Raw genomic sequence first — 15,404 nt, 5'->3', positions numbered from 1 at the left:
GAAGCACTCCGTGCTTTATTAGTAGGGAAAGACTAGCAAATATGCCCGTGCGTTGCAACGGAAGAAAAAATTACACGTTGGTCAATATCCGACATATGAATGTCCTCTATTTTAACACGATGGCTCACCATGTTGCCAATTATCTTTCTTCTCACTCTCGTTGATGATGGATGCAATATCCACGTGATCGCAATGCATTCAACGTGGTAAAAAATGGGCTTGTCACTGTACGACACACTTGTCATTGTCTCGCGCAAGGGAATGTTTTGAACTTTGAAAACAAATCTCATCGACCATGGACTACTCGCCAACCCCAAGACATATAAAGAATTTCCAAAATTAATCAAATCCTAGATATAAAATACATCTGAATAGGAAGAGTTTTTTGAATCGACAAACATTCTTTTTAAATTTAGACATTTTTTTAAATTCACAAACATTTGTTTTTTAGACGAACATTTATTGAAATGCATGAATAGTTTTTGATTTCATGATGACTCAGATTCACAAATATGTTTTGAATACACGATCATTTTATCAAGATCATGAACTTGATTTTATTTAACGACATTTCTTTCCAAATTATTTTTATAATTTGCAAATATTTTTGTAAAATCAGTAACATTTTTTGAAACCACGAAAATTTTATGATTTCCTGAACTTTTTTGAATTCACACACATTTTATAATTTCTCAAACAGCTTTTTCAAACTCGCAACTTTTTAATACTTGAAAATCTCAAATTGATTTAAAGAAGGAGAAAACAAAAACAGAAGTGAGAAAAGAGAAGACCAGAGAAAAGAAAAAAAAACAGGGCATTAAGTCCGCTGGCTGGCCCATGTAGGCCTAAAGTAGGTGGGAATAAGTCATGAGAAAAAGGTGGAGGAAAATATTGGTAGAAGCTGGGGTTCGAACCCTGGTCTACAGGGCAGAAGACAATGCATCGAGCCACCGCGCTGCTACTGCGTCACTGCTAGTTGTTGGATATTAACTGTATACAAACTCTGGGAACGACGGTGACTTTGAAAAGAAAAATCGAATCGTTTTCTTCACTTACGGGTGGCATAGCGGGTAATTTCTAGCAACTTCGGGGGGCGATTTTTGTGACGTACGGGCAGAAGCAATATCTGCTTTATTAGTAAGTATAGAAGTATAGATATAGATATAGATATAGATATAGATATAGATATAGATATAGATATAGAGGTATAGATATAGATATAGAGGTATAGATATAGGTATAGATATAGATATAGATATAGATATAGATATAGAGGTATATATATATATATATATATATATATATATATATATATATATATATATATATATATATAATACAAAGGAGGTAAATGCAGCTCCCTCCACATTTTCACATCCGGGCTTGGGACCGGCAAAGGCAGTGTTAAACCACACCAATCATCATTCAAGCATACAAGCCACACCATCAAGCAAATGCAACATTCACACACATAGAGTCAAGCACACACAGAGTCACACAAACAGAGAGTCAAGCACACACACAGTGAAGCCACACACAGTCACACACATAGTCAAGCCGCACACACACGGTCAAGCCACACACACAGAGTCAAGCCACACACAGTCACACACACAGAGAATGGAGCACTTGCAGACAAGAAACATGCATAGATAGGGGCACAAACAGAAAGCTAATACATGCAAGACCGAAGTAAACTCAAAAAGCTTAAAGAATTTCCAGAACTTGAATGAGTAAACTATTTTCTCTAGAGGGGCGAGGGTGATCTAGATCTTCGTTCCTGAAAATAGGAAGCTAGTTAGAGGCTTATTAAGTGATTATCTTCATCAATACCCACAAGTTTGTAGAAACAGAGACACATGCTTATTTATTTAGAATTCGGTTTGTAATTCAAATATTATGAGTGTACGCATACGGACATAAAAGAAATGTTAATGTATTCTTGTTCTACTTACTAGAGAAAGCAAGGCTTGTAACATGAGCAACATTCTTATAGAAATTCTGGCTAAGGTAAGCCATGCGACTTGATCACACCGGATGCTTTACCGTGGTGAAGAGCAACCTTCAACACTGATTCATTTCTAGTGCTAGTAGATTCAGCCTGCAGGGCAGAGAAACAATGTCAGTACAAACCACCAGGCAAACCAAGCTTCTTACTTGTTGGGTCCAAATCAAGGAATTCTAGCTACCAAATAATTCAAGGTGGATGCAAGATGAAACCTCCAAACATCAGCCTCACTGGTGCACGCCAGCTATACTCACGTATTGCATTTATATCATACAGAATAAACACACCAGCCTACCACTAGTCAAGTTGGAAATAATGTACTGATTAACCAAGCTTATGATGACTTGCCAACAGTTCGAAAGTGAACAACAGTCTAGTGTTTATTCCATCTGTAAGTAGAACATGATGATGCAAGCAAAAACCCTAAAAGCAGAATTAATTCACTGGCCTCGTGTATGTAAAGCATCCACTTTTCACATATTGGGAATATGCACTAACACCAACTGCCATTATTCCCTTTATGTTCAAAACAAGGACGTTGGTATTTATAGCTAGTTCCTATTTTTCATATTATACATAATGGGTCATGTATTCTAAAATTGAAAAGAACCACCAAAGAATGGTTAATGTAGCCAACAGATGAAAGGCAGGTTAACTCACCGGGTGACGTGGATCGGCAAGCATGGGAAAGAGACCTCTAACTATGAGTGATTGTCTTGCTTGCAGGAAGATAATGCAACAAATATGAGTTATAACAGTGGCACACTGCCAAACACGAGAGACAAGTCTTGGTCCAACATAAGCAGTATTGTTTCTTATCGGGCAAAATTCTATAGTACACCCTCCATCCCAAATTACTTATCTTAGATTTGTCTAGATATGGATGTATTAGATACGTGGTAATACATGTTAATTAGTGAGTCTAGTTGAACACCACACTAAAAAGGTTACAAGGAAACAAGATGTTCACATACTTCAAATGCGCTTGTGAAGCTCCACTTCAATTGATTTGTTTTTAGATGAGGAATGTGAAAGCCAAGTGCTCCCTAGGTGGTTTTGGTAATTAATGTCAACATATCTCTTGTTGGACTAACACTTTTATCTAGTATATTTCAGATAAGTTCAATATTGGAGTGGCATGGACTAAAGGACGTGGGAACTCCTTCAAGATGCTAAGGACAAAGGATTGGCTCAAGCTTCAAGCTCAAGACTCTTCATTTTACATTTCAGTGATCCAAGATCACATTGAGTCTATAGGAAAAGCCAATACTATCAAGGAGGGATGAGGTGTTGCTTAATGAGCCTCTTGCTTCATGTGCTTAGTGATATGCTCCACAAACCCTCCACTACTTTCCCACTTCCACATATGTCCTAAACCTAAAGTCAAACGTGGCCCCACTGATTTTTTCTATCCGGCGCCACCGAGTTTTGATGTCTTAGCCACTGCCACAAACCCTAGGCAAATCGGTCTCACCGATAGGGATCTCGGTCTCACTAAGATGGGATTGTGATCTCTCTGTGTATGCCCATTATCAAAATCGGTCTTACCGAGTTTGAGCAATCGGTACTACCGAGATTACAATGCAAACTTCCTGGTTGACTCATTACCAAAATCGGTCCCACCGAGTTTGATAATCGGTCCAACCGAGTTTGCCTGACCAAATCTCTGGTTAGCTAATTACCAAAATCGGTCCTACCGAGTTTGTGTAATCGGTCTCACAGAGATTACGTTATGCCCTAACCCTAACCATATCGGTCCTACCAAGTTGTATTTCGGTCCCACCGAAAATCCTAACGGTCACTAGGTTTACTAAATCGGTCCGACCGAGTCTGTTGGTTCAGTCCCACCGAGTTTGGTAAATTGTGTGTAACGGTTAGATTTTGTGTGGAGGCTATATATACCCCTCCACCTCCTCTTCATTCGTGGAGAGAGCCATCAGACTAAACCTACACTTCCAGCATCCTATTTCTGAGAGAGAACTACCTACTCATGTGTTGAGGCCAAGATATTCCATTCCTACCATATGAATCTTGATCTCTAGCCTTCCCCAAGTTGCTTTCCACTCAAATCCTCTTTCCACCAGATCCAAATCATATGAGAGAGAGTTGAGTGTTGGGGAGACTATCATTTGAAGCACAAGAGCAAGGAGTTCATCATCAACGCACCATTTGTTACTTCTTGGAGAGTGGTGTCTCCTAGATTGGCTAGGTGTCACTTGGGAGCCTCCGACAAGATTGTGGAGTTGAACCAAGGAGTTTGTAAGGGCAAGGAGATCGCCTACTTCGTGAAGATCTACCGCTAGTGAGGCAAGTCCTTCGTGGGCGACGGCCATGGTGGGATAGACAAGGTTGCTTCTTCGTGGACCCTTCTTGGGTGGAGCCCTCCGTGGACTCGCGCAACCGTTACCCTTCGTGGGTTGAAGTCTCCATCAACGTGGATGTACGATAGCACCACCTATCGGAACCACGCCAAAAACATCCGTGTCTCCAATTGCGTTTGAATCCTCCAAACCCTTCCCTTTACATTCTTGCAAGTTGCATGCTTTACTTTCCGCTGCTCATATACTCTTTGCATGCTTGCTTGCTATGTGTTGTGAATGTTAAACTTGTGCCTAAACTCCACTCAAACTTTAAAAAGGCTAAAAACTGCAACTTTAGTACTTAGTGTCTAATCACCCCCCCTCTAGACACCTCTTCTCATGGTCCTACAACTGGTATCGGAGCATTGGTCTCCATTGCTTTGGTTTAATCGCCATTGGAGGAAGATGGATGAGTCTACTTTGGGGAGTCTTAGACATAGAGTGCCTATTCTTGATGGAGAGTATTTTCATGAGTGGAAAAATGAGATGCTTGTAATTTTCAATCAATATCATTTGAACAAGTACATTGCTAGTCCTTGTGCACCTTGTGTTGATCCTATGCATCCTACCCTTGATGAGTCTATTGACATGATTAGGAATGTTAGAACTGTTAATCTTATCACTAGAGGCTTGCCTAGAAACTTGATTATAAAACTGCCTACTCTTGAGTGTGCCTACACTATATGGAAATTTCTTGAGGAACGATTTCCTGATTATTCTTTGAAAAATCTTGATGAAATTCTCATAAGTCTATTGCCTTGAGTAAGATGAATACTAGTGATCCTATGTTTGGTGATCGTCTATTTGAGCTTACAAACCTTATGCGTGCCAAAGGAAATGTTGGTATTATTAGTGATATTATTTCCGAAGCTATAAAAATTCATAGACAAGATCATTGTCAAAATCACTCTAACGAATCACCCTCTCTAGGATTTGATCCACCACATGACGATGTTGAACATGGATACTATGATGAGGATGATGATAGTGACTTCGATCTTGATGATGCAATGAGACATTTTGGTCTTATGGCAAATCTTCGGGGATATATGTCAGGAGGAAAGGAATGGGTCCTTGACAGTGGATGTACCGATCACATGACCGGAGATAAAGACATGTTTCGTGAGCTTGCTGATAATGATAGTCCTCGAAAGTATGTCACTTTCGGTGACAACTCAAAGGGTAAGGTGGTTGGCCTCGGTAAGGTGGCCATCTCACATGATAGCTCCATGCAAAATGTCATGCTCGTTGAATCTCTTGGATACAACTTACTTTCAGTATCTAGACTTGCTGACTTTGGTTTCAATGTCCTATTTACTGAAGTTGATTGCCAAGTGTTTCGTCGAGACAATCATAAAATGGTCTTTACTGGTATACGTAGAGGTGATCTTTACATTGTTGATTTCACTAAAAAGGCCCAACCTAAAACTTGCTTCATTGCTAAATCCTCAAAAGGTTGGTTATGGCATAGACAACTAGGTCACGTTGGCATGAGAAACCTTGACAAGCTTATTAAGGGAAATCATATCCTTGGAGTTAATGATGTCATATTTGATAAGGACAGACTTTGCAGTGCTTGTCAGGCAGGTAAACAGGTTGGAGGAAGGCATCCCGTGAAGAACATCATGACCACAAAGAGGCCACTCGAGCTACTTCACATGGATCTCTTTGGTCCCAACTCTTACAAGAGTCTCGGTGGAAATTCTTTTGGTCTAGTTATAGTTGATGATTTTTCCAGATTTACCTGGGTGTTCTTTCTCGATGATAAATCGCAGGTTCAGAAGATCTTCAAAAACTTCGCTAGCAAGGCCCAAAATCAGTTTGAAGTAAAGATCAAGAAGGTTCGCAGCGACAACAAAACGGAGTTCAAGAACGCAAATTTGGAAACCTTTCTTGATGAAGAAGGGATTTCACACGAGTTCTCGGCTACGTACACACCTCAACAAAATGGAGTTGTTGAGAGGAAGAACCGGACGCTCATCGAAATGGCGAGAACGATGCTTGATGAGTACAAGACGCCGAAACACTTTTGGGCAGAAGCGGTTGAGACAACTTGTCATGCAACAAATCGCTTGTATCTTCACAAGCTACTCGGCAAGACGGCATACGAGCTCCTCACCGGTAACAAACCCCAAGTTGGATACTTTCGAGTATTCGGCTCAAAGTGCTACATTCTTGATAAGCATCGTCGTTCTAAATTTGCTCCTAAGTCTCATGAAGGTTTCCTACTAGGTTATGGCTCAAACTCTCACACATACCGTGTCTACAACAATTTCACCCGAAAGGTTGAAGAGACGGTAGATGTGAAGTTTGATGAATCTAACGGCTCGCAAGTAGAGCAACTGCCAATTGATGTAGGAGACAAAGATCCTTCGGAAGCAATCCAAGACTTGTCTATTGGCAAGGTTCGTCCAACGGAGGTGAAGGAGAGTACCTCGTCCGTCCAAGTGGAAGCTTCTACTTCACGACAAGGTGAACCAAGAGTTGATACGGAAGCATCCACAAGTGGGACACACCAAGATGAAGGAAACGAGGAAGTGCATCAAGATGAACGTCAACAACCTCCTTCTCCACCACGACAAGAGAACGACAACGCCAACAATGAAGAAGGCCAAGAAGAAGAACAAGATGAAGAAGATGTTCAACGAAGATCCAAGCAAAAGCTTTCACGAGTTCGAGCAAGAATTGCTAAAGACCATCCCGTCGAGCAAATCTACAATGATATTCAAACCGGGAGAATCACTCGCTCTAAAACTCGTTTAGCTAACTTTTGTGAAAACTATTCTTTCATCTCTAGCATTGAACCTATGAAGGTCGAAGAAGCATTGGAAGATCCGGATTGGATAAATGCTATGCATGAAGAGCTACACAACTTTGAGAGGAACCAAGTTTGGACATTGGTTGAGAAGCCCGACAACAACCACAACATCATCGGTACCAAATGGGTGTTTCGCAACAAGCAAGATGAAGATGGACAAGTAGTTCGCAACAAAGCACGTCTCGTCGCCCAAGGCTACACACAAGTCGAAGGTATGGACTATGGTGAGACTTATGCTCCCGTTGCTAGACTTGAGTCTATTCGCATCTTACTTGCCTATGCTAATCACCATGATATCACATTGTACCAAATGGACATTAAAAGTGCTTTTCTAAATGGTGAAATAGAGGAGGAAGTTTATGTTAAACAACCTCCCGGCTTTGTCAATCCTAAGAAACCCAATCATGTTTACAAACTTCACAAAGCTCTTTATGGTCTTAAACAAGCTCCTAGAGCATGGTATAAATGCTTGACCAAGTTCCTTATTGAAAAAGGCTTTGAAATTGGGAAAATTGATTCCACACTCTTTACTAAAAGGGTTAATGGTGAACTATTTGTGTGCCAAATCTATGTTGATGATATTATATTTGGTTCAACTAACCCTCATTTTAGTGAGAAGTTTGGAAAGCTAATGTCGGAGAAGTTTGAGATGTCAATGATGAGTGAACTCAAATTCTTTCTTGGGTTGCAAATCAAGCAAACTAAGGAAGGTACTTTTGTCTCTCAAACGAAGTACACTAAGGACTTATTCAAGAAGTTCAATATGCAAGAATGCAAAGGTATGTCTACACCCATGCCTACTAGTGGACATCTTGATTTGACCAAAGATGGTGAACCGGTTGATCAAAAGGTTTATCGCTCTATGATTGGTTCATTGTTATATCTATGTGCTTCACGTCCCGATATTATGCTAAGTGTGTGCATGTGTGCACGATATCAAGCTGCTCCTAAAGAATGTCATCTTAAGGCTGTGAAAAGGATAGTGAGATACTTAATCCATACACCAAATTTTGGCATTTGGTATCCTAAGAGGGCCTCTTTCGATCTTGTTGGCTACTCCGACTCGGACTATGCCGGAGACAAGGTTGATAGAAAGTCCACTTCGGGTACTTGTCAATTTCTTGGTAGATCTCTTGTGTCTTGGTCTTCCAAGAAACAAAACTCGGTATCCTTATCCACCGCCGAAGCGGAATACATTGCCGCTGGTTCATGTTGTGCTCAATTACTTTGGATGACCCAAACTCTTAAAGATTATGGGATATATGTGAAACATGTTCCATTGCTTTGTGACAATGAAAGTGCTATCAAAATTGGTCATAATCCTGTGCAACATTCTCGAACTAAGCATATTGAAGTTCGTCATCATTTCATTCGAGATCATGTTGCTAAGGGTGACATTGATCTTAAGCATGTTCGCACCGAAAAGCAATTAGCGGATATATTCACTAAACCTCTTGATGAGAAAGTGTTTTGCAGGTTGAGAGGAGAATTGAACATCATTGATGCTTCAAACTTGGAGTATAAACTCCATTGGATACATGCAAGACATGAGCTTATGACTAATCCTTGATATTTCTCTTATGATGAAAATCTTATGTCTTGGATATATTTGTATCTTGCATGCTATCTAACCCATGTAGGTACTTGGTTGAATCTAATTCCATGAGATTGTAATCTACTCATATCTTGAGCAATCTCTACATCATCAAGTCTCCACAAAGGTGGTTGAAGACAAGGAAGCACGAAACCATTCAAACATATCCTTTGACAAATTCTATGTTAAACTTCATGAGTGTCATTTTTGGATACACAAGTGCTCTTCCTTGCAAGAACTAACCCATGTAGGTAGATGGACTCAAATTCCAAGTGGTGCTCCAAATTCTTGATGAGCTACATCAACCTCGAGCAACTCACACAAGTTCAACTACATGGACAACACCACCAACCAAGGTATGTTATTCCATCTTAGAGAAGCTTTACTCCAAGTCATGAGCTAAGGCAACTCGACAAGATATGAATACATCAAGATGCTTAAATGAAAAATGGCAACCCCATTTTGAGCTTAAACGATGAGTATGACCTATGATCAAGTGATCTCACTTGACTCCTAAGTCAATATACTCTAACATAGGTGACTTCATCGCCGACCATCTCTAGATAAAGTTCCCTTGTGTTTTCTTCTGTGTTTTTGCATTTGTCTCTTGCATATGTGTTTCCCCTTTTTCAAAAAAAACTTCATCTAGATTTCTTTCTTTTTCTTTCTGTTTGCTCTGCATTTTCTGCATCCAATTCCTTGCATATCATTCAGTAAATTCCTTGCAAATCTTTGTGAGATCTTTTTAGTCTAGTGAGCTTAGGTGACAAGTGTTTTCCCTGCGATGAACTCGGTTACACCAATTTGTTATTTTTGGTCCAACCGAAAACTTTCGGTACCACCGAAGCATACCACTCGGTGCCACTGATTTCACAACAGGAAAAACAGTTTGCCACTTATTCTGTGTTTCTTCTGGTCCAGCTCCACTCAATGAATCTTGTCCTCTACAAGCATCACATTTTTATCATTGCTTTATGTTGTGACTCAAGGATCAAACTCATTCACGTCAAATTCCAGAGGGAGAGAGAGATTACATCTTTATCAAGCCCTTCTTGGAAATTGATGTCAAAGGGGGAGAGAGAGATCACATCAAAGCTTATCATTTAAAGAGAGAGATCACATCTCAGAGGGAGAGAGAGATCCTTCAAGGGGAGAGAGAGAGATCTCCAGGGGGAGAGAATACTAGTAGAAAGTATTTCTCAAGGATCCTAGATGCTTGGTGTTCAAGAGGAGAGATGCCACATGTCTTCTTGAGGGGAAAGACATGTTCATATGTGCTTATTTGCATTAGCTTGCATTAGCTCTGTTCTTTATATCTTTCAGCTCTGATTTTCTGTTCCCTATCTTCTCCCAGTATCCCATGCTAGATTCAGGGGGAGCAAGACATCTAAGGGAAAGAAATCATTTAAATTCATTGCATATCTTTACTCTTGGGGACATGTCTAATAAACTGTAGTACTTAGTACCCACTCTCTACATGTCATCCCAGTCTTGGTATTCTTGTGGTTTCTTCTGTTTGCTCTGGCTAGTAGATGTATCTGTGTTATCTAACCTTGTTTACACAGGTTCATTCCATCCTAAGCCTACTCAAGACTACAAGGTAAGTATATGCATCACAATCATGTGTATGAGGAATTCTTGCTGATGTACATACTGTTTGCAAGAAGGACTCATGGGCATGAAGGTATTTCCTTTAATATTTTTTTGCTCTGATGCATATGGCCAAGATACATGTAACACATTGCCTGCTCTATCATGGTTATGCTCTCACATGCTTCTATATTTCATATTCACATGATTGCATACATGTAGGGGGAGCCTATGCTTGTTACATGTCTTTCCAAAGCTTTACTTGCTATTCTTTATATCCTTATCTAAAGCTTTGATGTATGTTGTCATCAATTACCAAAAAGGGGGAGATTGAAAGCACAAGTGCTCCCTAGGTGGTTTTGGTAATTAATGTCAACATATCTCTTGTTGGACTAACACTTTTATCTAGTATATTTCAGATAAGTTCAACATTGGAGTGGCATGGACTAAAGGATGTGGGAACTCCTTCAAGATGCTAAGGACAAAGGATTGGCTCAAGCTTCAAGCTCAAGACTCTTCATTTTACATTTCAGTGATCCAAGATCACATTGAGTCTATAGGAAAAGCCAATACTATCAAGGAGGGATGAGGTGTTGCTTAATGAGCCTCTTGCTTCATGTGCTTAGTGATATGCTCCAAAACCCTCAACCACTTTCTCACATCCACATATGTCCTAAACCTAAAGTCAAACTCGGCCCCACTGATTCTTTCTATCCGGCGCCACCGAGTTTTGATGTCTTAGCCACTGCCACAAACCCTAGGCAAATCGGTCTCACCGATAGGGATCTCGGTCTCACCGAGATGGGATTGTAATCTCTCTGTGTATGCCCATTATCAAAATCGGTCTCACCGAGTTTGAGCAATCGGTACTACCGAGATTACAATGCAAACTTCCTGGTTGACTCATTACCAAAATCGGTCCCACCGAGTTTGATAATCGGTCCAACCGAGTTTGCCTGACCAACTCTCTGGTTAGCTAATTACCAAAATCGGTCCTACCGAGTTTGTGTAATCGGTCTCACCGAGATTACGTTATGCCCTAACCCTAACCATATCGGTCCTACCGAGTTGCATTTCGGTCCCACCGAAAATCCTAACGGTCACTAGGTTTACTAAATCGGTCTGACCGAGTTTATGATTCGGTCCCACCGAGTTTGGTAAATTGTGTGTAACGGTTAGATTTTGTGTGGAGGCTATATATACCCCTCCACCTCCTCTTCATTCGTGGAGAGAGCCATCAGACTAAACCTACACTTCCAACTTACCATTTCTGAGAGAGAACTACCTACTCATGTGTTGAGGCCAAGATATTCCATTCCTACCATATGAATCTTGATCTCTAGCCTTCCCCAAGTTGCTTTCCACTCAAATCCTCTTTCCACCAGATCCAAATCCTATGAGAGAGAGTTGAGTGTTGGGGAGACTATCATTTGAAGCACAAGAGCAAGGAGTTCATCATCAACGCACCATTTGTTACTTCTTGGAGAGTGGTGTCTCCTAGATTGGCTAGGTGTCACTTGGGAGCCTCTGACAAGATTGTGGAGTTGAACCAAGGAGTTTGTAAGGGCAAGGAGATCGCCTACTTCGTGAAGATCTACCGCTAGTGAGGCAAGTCCTTCGTGGGCGACGGCCATGGTGGGATAGACAAGGTTGCTTCTTCGTGGACCCTTCTTGGGTGGAGCCCTCTATGGACTCGCGCAGCCGTTACCCTTCGTGGGTTGAAGTCTCCATCAACGTGGATGTACGATAGCACCACCTATCAGAACCACGCCAAAAACATCCGTGTCTCCAATTGCGTTTGAATCCTCCAAACCCTTCCCTTTACATTCTTGCAAGTTGCATGCTTTACTTTCCGCTGCTCATATACTCTTTGCATGCTTGCTTGCTATGTGTTGTGAATGTTAAACTTGTGCCTAAATTTCACTTAAATATTAAAAAGGCTAAAAACTGCAACTTTGGTACTTAGTGTCTAATCACCCCCCCTCTAGACACCTCTTCTCAAGGTCCTACAGAATGGCATGGTGGGCCTGTACTTGGCAATTAGCCTGCAGATACGCGATATGGCATAATATATGAATCAATTTCTATTAAACTACAAGATGGGGTGAAGCGCCTATAAGAAGAAATACGCTTTTTCTCCTATCCAGATGAGGTGAAGCAAATGATGGTCGAAGCCTTAGCTTTAATAGCATCCCGCACCTAGCAAATAGGTAGTGAACTATTTTCAGACTTAAGTGTCACAGACTGATATTCAATCAATGGAAGACAGAAATTGTTCCCCTGTAAAAACTAACAAAAGGTTGGAAAATGAAAAGAAACAAAATACGCACTACAGAGGAAGCAATAGACTCCAAGTGGATCATGGGTTCTCCCACGTATTTCATGGTTCGCTTGAAGTACAAATCATGGTTTAAGACCTTCTCATCCTGTGAAACAATTCATGAAAATATATCACCAACTATGAAGAGAGAAAAGGCAGGAAGGAGTGAATTTCCATTAGATTCCATTAGAGTGCCAAGGATATACTTGTTGAGAACACATTTAGGGGCCGTTCGGAAGAATAGTATTTATCTATAACATTTTATTAGTATTGAAGTCTGATTTGAACTACAAAAGGGAACCTATCAACAAATGCCCTCCCAAACAGGCCTGTGTTTATCAAGAGAACATATAGACCTCCAAAAGAAAGTTCACCTCAGCACAAATTTCTACCTGCCATTGAAATAGTCTCACCTGGATACAACCCACGGAGAGTCTCAGCACCAAGGAGAATGGCAGCACTACCTGAACAAAACAATTGTGATTCATGTTACAGCTTGTGCAGTTATAGTTTGTTTGGGTGTAGTAATGAGCAGCTGTACAGGATCACCAAAGTATAAGATATCTGCAAGAGGCAAAAACTAACCATCCAGTACGACATTTGCCACATCAGTTGCATCTGCACGAGTAGGCCTTAGGTTGTCCGTCATACTGTTCACAACACAAGTAACAACAACAGGTTTTCCACCCATGTTGCACTTGTGCAAAGCAGACTTCTGAAATACGAACGAACAAAGTAGTACTCAATAGACAAAAATACATGTTAATTACTATCAACATTAGGAATATTTTCCAAAGTATGAAGCGCAAAAAACATGTGATATTCAACAAAATATCAATATAAAAAATTTCAATCTGTTGGGAAAGATGGCATTATGAAGTAGTACACTCTAAATATCGACATAGAGTTACTTACTTGCCGCACATCTTCTGCATGCCTTGTATAAGAAAGAGAGGAAGTCAATCTTGTTTGGAGCACCCCATTTTTTCATAACCTGGAAGTGGCGCATGATCATAAAGTCATATAATGGGTTACAACAAGGAGCTCCAGTTTCACGAAAAAAAACATGTAAAGTCTAGTCGCCAAGTTAATACAAGGAGCAAGAGAGATTCTTGGGAGGAGTTTCTTACATCTTTATCCTCGTCAGACAGCGTGGGCGTGTCGATATGGATCTGGGAGCAGTGCAATGTGAAGGCATAATAATCACAAAAAAGTTTAGAAAAAATAATAGCGCCAAGTCTGTTACCTATGATCAGGAACTACCAATACCAAAATTAGATACCAATCAATCAATTGTAATAACCATGAACAGACAACAATCAATCATGTCATATAAACATGTATTATCTCAAGGCAACAAACAACAATCAATCGTCCTACATGGTTTGTACATTCTCAAGGCAATCAATCAAACAACAAACAACAATCCATCTCAAGGCAATCAATCAAACAACAAACAAAACAATCCATCTCAAGGAAATCAACCAAACAACAATCAACAATCCATCTCAAGGCAATCAATCAAACAACAAACAACAATCCATCTGAAGGCAATCGATCAAACAACAAACAACAATCCATCTCAAGCCAATCAATCAAACAACAAACAACAATCCATCTCAAGCCAATCAATGAAATAACAAACAACAATCAATCAATCATGCCATATGGAGACATAAGCAAAGCATGATAACAATAAACAATTGAAAAGAACAACATCAGAACAACCGTAATAGGCAAGAACATGATTCTCTACATCTAGGATGGGAGCACACACGCCTGTCGGTAGAACAAAAATCGACAGAGGGCAACCAGAGTATCAAGCGCATGCGTTTGAGATATGAAAATAACCGACAAACAATGCAGGTGATGGAATAGAGGGAACGATTTAACACTGCTCCAATTTCCGAACCAAGAACCGATCGTTCCTGCAACCTTCGCCCCGACACGAACATGAAACGCAGGATCGTCAGATAACAAAAGCACACACACAAGTAAAGAAGGAACCATCGCTCCACCGTGAACACGAAACGCAGGAACAGAAGTTTCTCAAACAGACTTTAGTTCGCAAACCAGACCGACTAACCGCTCGCTCGCTCGCCCGCTTCCTCCCAGAGTCACAGGGACGGAGACCCCCGACGAGACGTCGCCAAAAACACGTGAGAGCATCAGGGCTACAGCAAGAACAAGCAAAATCATATCACAAGCGACTCTAAAGTGACGAGGAGGATGAGTAAATCAAACTAGACGCGATTCTCTATCTAAACGGGCGAATCTAGGACGAGCGAAACCAGTCGAATCAAACGCACTTCAAGATAGATGAATCGAGAATGAGCAAAATGAAAAATCGGACGCGATTCTTCTAATCTAAATGGACGAATCGAGCGGGGACGAGCAACATAAAGTCAGAGGCGAGAGGAGAGGGAATCGGGGACGAATTGCCTCACCAAACGCGAGAGGAGGAGAGGCACGAACCAGGGACGAATTGCCTCACCAGACGCGAGAGGAGGAGAGGTAAGTCATTCATACCTAAAAAGCATATGTTTCAAGTTGGCAATAGCGGTTGTTTCTCATCAGTTCCAAGCCGATGGCTAGCCTGAAATGACATGAGCAACTTAAAATGTGAGTGTGATGTAAATGATGTTTCTATTATTCTTGAAGCAAGAAAAGTAGCTTACATCATCGGCAGCACCAACAGTCATATTTACAAATGA

General features: G+C 40.7%; 1 pseudogene; it reads right to left on the bottom strand.

The window, feature by feature from the left end:
• Positions 1 to 1,904: 1,904 nt before the first annotated feature.
• Positions 1,905 to 15,392, bottom strand: LOC123157537 (pyruvate kinase 1, cytosolic-like; annotated as a pseudogene).
• Between the last annotated feature and the right edge of the window lie 12 nt (positions 15,393 to 15,404).

The sequence above is a fragment of the Triticum aestivum genome, chromosome 7B (assembly GCF_018294505.1).
Source record: "Triticum aestivum cultivar Chinese Spring chromosome 7B, IWGSC CS RefSeq v2.1, whole genome shotgun sequence".
Classification (NCBI taxonomy): Eukaryota; Viridiplantae; Streptophyta; class Magnoliopsida; order Poales; family Poaceae; genus Triticum; species Triticum aestivum.
This window is presented reverse-complemented; position numbering and strand designations above follow the sequence as displayed.